The 9,637-nt window shown below is 38.6% G+C and overlaps 1 pseudogene; it reads right to left on the reverse strand.

The window, feature by feature from the left end:
* Positions 1-692: 692 nt before the first annotated feature.
* Positions 693-1,713, reverse strand: LOC110585726 (annotated as a pseudogene).
* Between the last annotated feature and the right edge of the window lie 7,924 nt (positions 1,714-9,637).

Consider the following 9,637-nt stretch of genomic DNA (forward strand, 5'->3'; position numbering starts at 1 on the left):
TTTGGTGTAATTTTATTTATTATCTTTTTAAAGAGAATTTTCATTATGTTTATGTACAGAAAATTTTTTATTTTATTTTATTTTATTTTATTTATTTTATTTTATTTTATTATGTTATGTTAGTCACCATACAATACATCACCAGTTTTTGATGCAGTGATCCACGATTCATTGTTTTCATACAACACCCAGTGCTCCATGCAGTACATGCCCTCCTTAATACCCATCACTGGGCTAACCCATCCCTCCACCCCCCTCCCCTCTAAAACCCTCAGTTTGTTTCTCGGAGTCCATAGTCTCTCATGGTTTGTCTCCCCCTCCAATTCCCCCCCTTCATTTTTCCCTTCTTTCTTCTAATGTCCTCCATGCTATTCCTTTTGTTCCACAAAAAAGTAAAACCATATGATAATTGACTTTCTCTGCTTGACTTATTTCACTTAGCATAATCTCCTCCAGTCCTATCCATGTTGATGTAAAAGTTGGGTATTCATCCTTTCTGATGGCTGAGTAATATTCCATTGTGTATATGGACCACATCTTCTTTATCCATTCATCTGTTGAAGGGCATCTCAGCTCTTTCCACAGTTTGGCTATTGCAGACATTGCTGCTATGAACATTGGGGTGCATATGGCCCTTCTTTTCACTACATCTGTGTCTTTGTGGTAAATACAGAAAATTCAACAGCATCCACTCAGTCCAGTTTGGTGGCCAGTTCTTTAGCCTTTGCTTTTTCCAACTTGGCAATGTGAGCTACTGACTTCGGACCTAAGACATTGCTTCCCCAATGGCAGTGGATATCACCATATCTGTCATTGTAATTGGTCTTAATAACTTCCACCAGCTTAGCCAGAGCTCCTTTGTCTTCCAAGTTAGCCTTTGTGAAGGCAACAGTGCTGAAGGTCTTCTTGTGGACCAGAAACCCCAGCCTGGCCTTCCCCTTGATAATGCAGTAAGAAACCCCCATCTTATGACCCAGGGCAGGCAGGAAGACAACCAGCTCAATTGGATCCACATCATGTGCAACCACTACCAGCTGAACCTTCTTGTTTTCCACCAAGGTGGTGACAGTATTAACCCTAGCTTGAAGGACAGGTGGCCTCTTAGTGAGGACATCCCTTTTGCCAGCAGCTTTCTTCTTAGTCTAGGCCAACAATCTCTGCTTCCTCTCTTGCTTTGTCTCTGGTCTGTATTTGTGGGCCGGCTTAAGCAGCTGAGTAGCCGTTTAGCAGTCTAAGACCTGGGTGAACTGGTTAATCGAAGGAGGCACTTTTATTTTTTTTTAATTCTATTTTTTTAAGATTTTATTTATTTGACAGAGACACAGTGAGAGAGGGAACATAAGCAGGGGGAGTGGGAGGGGGAGAAGCAGGCTTCCCACGGAGCAGGGAGACCAATGCTGGGCTCGATCCCAGGACCCTGGAATCATGACCCGAGCTGAAGGCAGACACCCAATGACTGAGCCACCCAGGTACCCCTCGAAGGAGGCACTTTTAGACATTTATAGAAAATAGCCCTTTGCCACTGCAGCCGGATGTAGCAGGGACATTTGACAATGAAGGTGAGGTAACTTTTGGGCTGGATGTCTTGTCCAATGCCAAAATTCTTGGGTCTTTTCTCAAACAGGGGCCTGACAACCTTCTTAGCCTCCTGCTCTTCAGAAAAGCAGGGGCTGGGACCACCTTCTTCCCCTTAGCCTTCTTTCCTTTTGGCATATTGGATGGCTGGAGGAGAGAGTGGTGTAATTTTAAATGAGAGTGTTTTCTTAATTTCTCTTTCTGTTACCTCATTATTGGTGTATAGGAATGGAACAGATTTCTGTATATTAATTCTGTGTCCTGCAAATTTACTGAATTCATTTATCAGTTCTCATAGATTTTTGGTGGAGTCTTTAGGGTTTTCTATATATAGTATCATGTCATTTGTCATCTGCAAATAGTCACAGTTTTACTCCTTCTTTACCAATGTGGATGGATGCCTTTTATTTATTATTATTATTATTATTATTATTATTATTATTATTCTGATTGCTGCAGCCAAGACTGCTAATACTATGTTGAATAGAAGTGTTGAGTATGGACATCCTTGTCTTGTTCCTTATCATAGATAATAAGGTTTCAGTTATTCACCATTAATTATGTTGTTACTATGGGTTTTTCATATATGGCCATTACTATGTTGAGGTATGTTCCCTCTAAACTCACTTTGTTGAGAGTTCTTTTCATGAATATATGTTGTATTTTGTCAAATGTTTCTTCTGAATTTATTGAGATGATCATACAGTTTTTTCCTTTCTCTTTGTTAATGTGATCTATCACATTGATTGATTTATGAATATTGAACCACTCTTGCAACCTGGAATAAATCCCATTTGATTGTGGTGGATGACTTTTTAAATGTATTGTTAAATTTGGTTTGTTAATATTTTGTTGAGGATTTTTGCATCTATGTTCATCAGAGATATTGGCCTGTAGTTTTCTTTTTTTGTCATGTCTTTGTCTGGTTTTGGTATTAGGGTAAGGCCAGTCTCATAGAATAAATTTGGACATTTTCCTTCCTCTGCTATTTTTTTGCAATAGTTTAAGAAGAATAGGTATTAACTCTAAAAGTTGGTAGAATTCATCAGTGAAGACTTCTGTTCCTGGACTTTTTTTTGTTGGGAGTTTTTTTTTAAATTACTGATTCAATTTGATTACTAGTAATTAATCTGTTCAAATTTTCTATTTCCTCCTGATTCAGTTTTGGAAGATGGTGTGTTTCTTTCTTTTTTTTTTTTTAAAGATTTTATTTATTTATTTGAGAGAGAGAGAGAATAAGAGACAGAGAGCATGAGAGGAGGAGGGTCAGAGGGAGAAGCAGACTCCCTGCCAAGCAGGGAGCCCGATGTGGGACTCGATTCCGGGACTCCAGGATCATGACCTGAGCCGAAGGCAGTCGCTTAACCAACTGAGCCACCCAGGCGCCCTTGGAAGATGGTGTGTTTCTAGGAATTTATCATTTTTTCTAGGTTGTCCAATTTGTTGGCATATGGTTTTTCATAATATTCTCTTATAATCTTGTGATTCTGTGGTGTCTGCTATTTCTCCTCCTTCATTTCTGATTTTGAGTTTTTTTCTTGATAAATCTTGCTAAAAGTGGATCAATTTTGCTTATCTTTTCAAAGAACCAGCTCTTGGTTTCATTGTTCTTTTTTATTGTGTTTTTAATTTTTATTTCATTATTTCTGCTCTGATCTTTATTGTTCCCTTCCTTCTGCTAGCTTTGTTTGTTCTCCTTTCCCAACTCCTTTAGGTGTTTATTTGAGATTTTTCTTGTTTTTTAGTTAGTTCTGTAATGCTATAAACTCCCCTCTTAGAACTGCTTTTGCTGGTCCAAGATATTAGACCCTTGTGTTTTTATTTTCATTTGTCTCCATGTATGTGTTGGTTTCTTCTTTGATATCTTAGTTGACACATTCATGATTTAGTAGCATGTTGTTTAGCCTCCATGTTTTTGGGTTCTTTCCAGATTTTTTTGTAACTGATTTCTAGATTCATACAGTTGTGGTTGGAAAAGATGTTTGATATGATTTCAGTCTTCTTAAATGTATTGAGACTTGTTTTGTGGCCTAATGTGATCAATCCTGGGGAATGCTCCATATGTACATGAAAAGAACATATATTCTATTTGTTTTGGGTGGAATGTTCTGTATATATCTATATATATACAGATATATCTTTTTTTTGTTGGGAGTTTTTTTTTAAATTACTATTTAAAAATTTAAAGTCTATCTAGTGTAATGTGTTATTCAAAACCACTGTTTCCTTGTTGATTTTCTGTCTTAATGATCTATCCATTGATGTAAGTGGGATGTTAAAGTCCCCTACTATTGTTGTATTACTGTTGATTTCTTCCTTTATGTCTGCTAACATTTGCTTTATGTATTAGGTGCTCTTACTTTGGATGTATAGATATTTACAATTGTTATATCCTCTTGTTGGATTGACCCTTTAATCATTATGTAGTGCCCTTCTTTGTCTCTTGCTATAGTCTTTATTTTAAAGTCTATTTTGTCTGATATAAGTATTGCTATCCCAGCCTTTTTTATTTGTATGGTATATATTTTTCTATTCCTTTATTTTCAATCTGTGTTGTGTAGGTCTGAAGTGAGTCTCTTGCAGGCAACATATAGATGACTTTTGTTTTTGTTTTTGTTTCTAGCCATTTAGTGACCCTATGACTTTTGACTTGAGCACTTATTTAGTCCTTTTATAATTAAAGTAATTATCACCATTTTGTTAATTGTTTTCTGGCTGTGTTTGTAGTTCTTCTCTGTTTCTTCTTCTGTTGCTTTCTTCCCTTGTGGCTTGATGGCTTTCTTTAGTGTTATACTTGGATTCCTTTCTTTTTATTTTTTGTGTAATTTTTTTTTAAATTTGTGGTTATCATTGGGTCCATATAGAACATTATATGTGTGTAACAGTCTATATTAAGTTGATGGTCCAAGTGGTTTAAGCACACTTTAAAATAACTAAATTTTTACTCCCCCATCAACATTTTATATATATGGTGTCATGTTTTTCATGTTTTTATTTTGTGTATCCCATGACTAATTTTTTGTAGATATAATTGATTTTACTATTTTCGTGTTTTAACCTCCATACTGGCTTTATAAATGATTAACCTACCACCTTACTGTATGTTTGCTTTTACCTATGAATTTTTTCCTTTCATATTTTTTTTACTTCTACTCATGGCCTTCTCTTTCCATGTAAAGAATTCCCTTTAACATTTCTTCTTGTAAGGCTGGCTTATTGTTGATGAACTTTAACTTTTGCTTGTCAGGGAAACACTTTATCTCTCCTTCTTTTTTTTTTTTGCCCCTACCCTGTTTATCTCTCCTTTTATTCTAAATAATAACCTTGCTAGATAGAGTATTCTTGGTTGTATTTTTTTTTTTTTCTGTCAGCACTTTGAATGTATCATGCCACTCCTTTCTGGCGTGCAATATCTGCTGAAAGACCAGCTGATACCAGCTTAGTTCTTGATTGAACCAGAAAGGAGAAACATTTTCTGATAGGAAAAAAATACAATCTTCAGCTGCTATGATTCCTTTTTAAATAATTATCAGCATTCTATAAAAATTATGAGACAGGAAAAAAGCAAAAATGTAACCAATAATCAAGAAGAAAGGAGCCAATATACGTAGACCCACAAATAGACCCACAATATATTAAAGAAGATAGAGAAAACAGTGGGCCAAATGGGTGAAAAGGTGGAGATTTTCTACAGAGAAATGGAATATGCAAATAAAAATCATGTGGACATTCTAGAACTGAAAACTTTGATATCTGAAATTAATAACTCATTGTACAACTTTCACAGAGATTGGACACAGAAGACAGAATTAGTGAATTTGAAGACAGATCGATAGAAATTCCTCAAATCAGCATACACAGAAAGAAAGAAATGAGGAGAGATGAGATGGCAGACTGTGACTACTCATATGAAGTCCTCTGCACCATTTGATTGTTTAACCACATGCATGATTTTTTAAAACATGTGCAATGCTCTCCTGCCTGATGAGGGGTTCTGTGGGAACTCAGTGCCCACATTGGCCCTTGTGCTCATAACATAGGGTGGTGGGAGGGGAAAGGACATAGGCTAGAAACCAGGGGACCTGGGCTTCAGGCTTAGCTCTCCCATCAACTTGCTGTGTGATCTGGGTTTGCTTGCCTTCCGAATGAGGGACAACTGATGAGTACTGTGGCCCAGTGGGCTGAAGTAACTAGCCCCCAACATAGATTCTCTAGAGCCAAGTTAGACTTGTTACTATCCAGTTACTGCAACCCAGCTGTAGCACACATAACTTGTCTTGGGAAAGCTGCTATCACCCTGTCCTACATCTCACTTTATAATAAAAGCAGGACTCTGTGGAGACACTCAACAGTGATGTGTCAGCCTTAAGGACCCTGTGTTGCCATAGCCAGCCCCATTCAGCTCCAGCCTCTGCCAGAACCTAAGGATGCCCTCACCTGTCCTGTTAATTCCTTGCTCTGCTGAGGTATCTCCAGGACTGACATTAAGTAAGAATCCTCACCTGGAGTCAGACAAATCTGGGGGCAGATCTTCATTCTCTCCATACTTACCATGTGCATTTGGAAAGTATTTAACCTCTCTGAGCTTCAGTTTCCTCATCTGGGTAAAGTGGAAGAGCAACAGCGTGCATCTCTTAAGATCACTTAGAAGATTAAATCAAACTGCATATAAAGGGCCTAGAAAAATCCCTCTTTCTTAGCACAGGTCCAGAACAGAGTCTGACTTGAGAATTTCTGGGAACTAGAAAGATTATGGTGTGTTCCTATTCCCCCCATCTATAATTTAAAATAAAAATAATACTAAACCACAAAATAAGTGCAATAAATTCCATTAAAATTCTGACTTTCCCATGATGACTACATTCTTTTTTCTTAAGATTTTTATTTTTAAATAATCTCTTCATCCAACGTGGGGCTCAAATTTACAACCCCAAGCTCAAGAGTCACATGTTCTACCAACCAAGCCAACTAAATGCCCCCATGATGACTACTTTCAATGCCTTTTTTTCATTCTTGACAGATCCTTTTAAAACTCACTTTTTCAACTGTTTCAGTGACCTAAGCATCTGCTTGTTTGTCCCCTGAGACAGGACTGCAGCCCTCTGGGTGGGAACAGATGAGGAACCACCTACCATGGGGAAATACCCTGAACAGAGAGGGCAGGCACTGTCACCTGCCTGCCCTTCCATATCCATTCCTGGCCAAGCCCCATGGAGTCCCCAGAAGGGCTACAGCCAGGACCAGGCCTAGCCCAGCACCTGCCAGTGGAGCCTGCCAAGGGGCAAGGCTGAAGTTGGCTAATGACTGACCTATTCCAAATATTGACAGAGCCCAGGTCCTGCCATTGCCCAACCGTACATGATTTCCATCTGTAAATTGGCTCTATGTCACAGGGGACAGAACAGGGACTTTGAGGCCTACCACAGATTCCACCCAATTCCCCCATTAGGGACAACTTAGGTAGTCCCTCTGAGCCTCTTTCCTCCTCATCAATATGAGGAGAGTCAGCAGTTACCCCCCCCCGCCCCAGTTGCTGTGAGACAACTGTCATCACAAGGTTAACTAAGTGAGGGTGACCAATACAGCTACTCTCATCCCTGCCCTCAGCCTGCAGCCTCCCCTGAGACAGCTGGGGTTGGCAAGCCATCTCTTCCCTGGGGCCCATCTCCTTGCTCAGCCTCTCCTGGCCTCCCTCGGGATTTGGTCCACCTATTCCTGAACCTGTGCCCACCAGCTCACCAGTCCCACCATCCTGCCACCTCCCCCCATCTCTCCCTGGTCCTCTTGGCCTCAGTTTAGCTAGCAGTTTCCTATCTGTCCTTCCACCCCTGCTCTGCGTCCTGGTTAAGCTGGGTGGAGGACTCCTCAGGAAGGAGAAACCCCAACCCCTCAGCCCAGCAACCCCAGAGCAGGATTCTCTGCTCATGGCTGACTTCCACTGGAGAACTGCACTCCCACTTTCATAGATGACTCAGCCTGTGCAGATCTCTTCCATCTCTGAAGAAGTTTTAGTTGCTGTGACCCTCAGTCCTAGACTTTGCATAGAGTAAGGACAGAAGGGGAAGGAAGAGTCACTGATACTTCCAGGCACCCTGCAGATTTTTATTTTGTTTTATCCTAACAACCACTAGGGATATAGTGGATATAAACCCAAGTTCTTAGATGAGGATATGAAGGTTCAGGGTCAGGCAGCAAGCCTTAGGCACCAACTGGGAGATCTATGGCACTACATATAAAATGATCTGGGCAGCTGCTGCTGGTTTTTTTGTTGTTGTTCATTTTGAAGTATGAATTTGTTTAAGATGGGAACTGCCTGTTCTTTAAAAGTTTGATAGAATTCACAGACACAAAACAACATGTGTCTGAGGTTTGGAAGGGAAGAAGGGATGGTTTTCAGCACCACTTCAATTTTCTTCTTGTGTTTTCAAGAATGTATCTATTTCATTTATGTTTTCGAGTTTATTAGGTTCTAGCAAAATAGTTCCCAATTCCCTCTCCTTTCTATTTTATTTTTTTATTGAGATATAATTGACATTTAACATTATATTAGTTTCAGGTGTACAAAATAATGATTTAATATTTGTATATATTTTTAAATGATCACCACAATAAGTCTAGTTAACATCCATCACCATATATAGTTACAAACTATAGGAGAACATTCAAGATCTACTTTCTAAAAGTGAGGAGAACATTCAAGATCTACTTTCTAAAAGTACAATTACAATACAATATTATTAACTGTAGTCACCATGTTGCACTTACATCCTCAAGACTTATTTATTTTATAGCTGGAAGTTTGTGCCTTTTGACCCCCTTCACCCATTTTTCCCACCCCCAAATCTCCTCCTCTGGCCACAACCAATCTGTATCTATGAATTTAGTTGGTTAGTTGGTTGTTTAGTTAGTTAGTTAGTTAGGTTGCATATATAAGTGAGAAACTATAGTATTTGTCTTTCTTTGTCTGACTCATGTCACTTAGCATAGTAACCTCAGGGTCCATTCATTGTTGCACAAATGGCAAGATTTCCTTTTTAAAGCTGAATAATATTCCATTTTGTGTGAGTGAGTGAGTGAGTGAGTGAGTGTGTGTGTGTGTGTGTGTGTGTGTGTGTGTGTGTGTGTGTATCACATCTTTATCCATTCATCCCTTGAGGTACAATGTGGTTGCTTTTAGGTCTTGGCTATTATAAATAATGCTGCAAAAAACATGGAGGTACAGATATCTTTTCAAGTTAGTGTTTTCTTTCCTTCAGATAGATACCCAGAAGTGGAATTACTGGATCATATGGTATTTCTATTTTTAATTTTTGAGGACCTCCATGATGTTTTCCACAGTGGCTGCAGCAATTTGCATTCCCACCCAACAGTACACAGGGTTCCCTTTTCTCCACATCTTTGCCAATACTTATTAGTTCTTATCTTTTTGATACTAGCCATTCTAACAGGTATGAGGTGTTATCTCATTGTGGTTTTGATTTGTATTTCTCTGATGGTTAGTGATGTTGAGCACCTTTTCACATACCTGTTGGCTATCTGTATGTCTTCTTTGAGAAAAGGTCTATTCAGATCCTCTGCCTATTTTTAATCAGGTTGGGTTTTTTGCTGTTGAGTTGTATAAGCTCTTTATATATTTTGGCTATTAATCCCTTATCAGATATATGATTAGCAAATACTTTCTCCTATTCAGTAGTTGCCTTTTCCATTTTGTTGATGATGTCCTTTTCTGTGCAGATGCTTTTTAATTTTATGTAGTCCCACTTGTTTATTTTTGGTTTTGCTACTTTTACTTTTGGTGTCAAATCCCCCAAAAAAATCATCACAGAGACTCATGTCAAGGAGTTTACTTCCTATGTTTTCTTCTAGGAGTTTTATGGTTTCAGGTCTTACACTTAAGACTTTAATCCATTATGAATTAATATTTGTGTATGGTGTAAGATAGTGGTCCAGTTTCATTCTTGTGCATGTGGCTCTCCAGTTTTCCCAATACTATTTATTGAATAGATTGTCCTTTTTCCACTCTATATTCTGGCCTTCTTGTAAATTAATTGATCATGTATGT

Source organism: Neomonachus schauinslandi, chromosome 3 (genome assembly GCF_002201575.2).
Source record: "Neomonachus schauinslandi chromosome 3, ASM220157v2, whole genome shotgun sequence".
Taxonomy (NCBI): domain Eukaryota; kingdom Metazoa; phylum Chordata; class Mammalia; order Carnivora; family Phocidae; genus Neomonachus; species Neomonachus schauinslandi.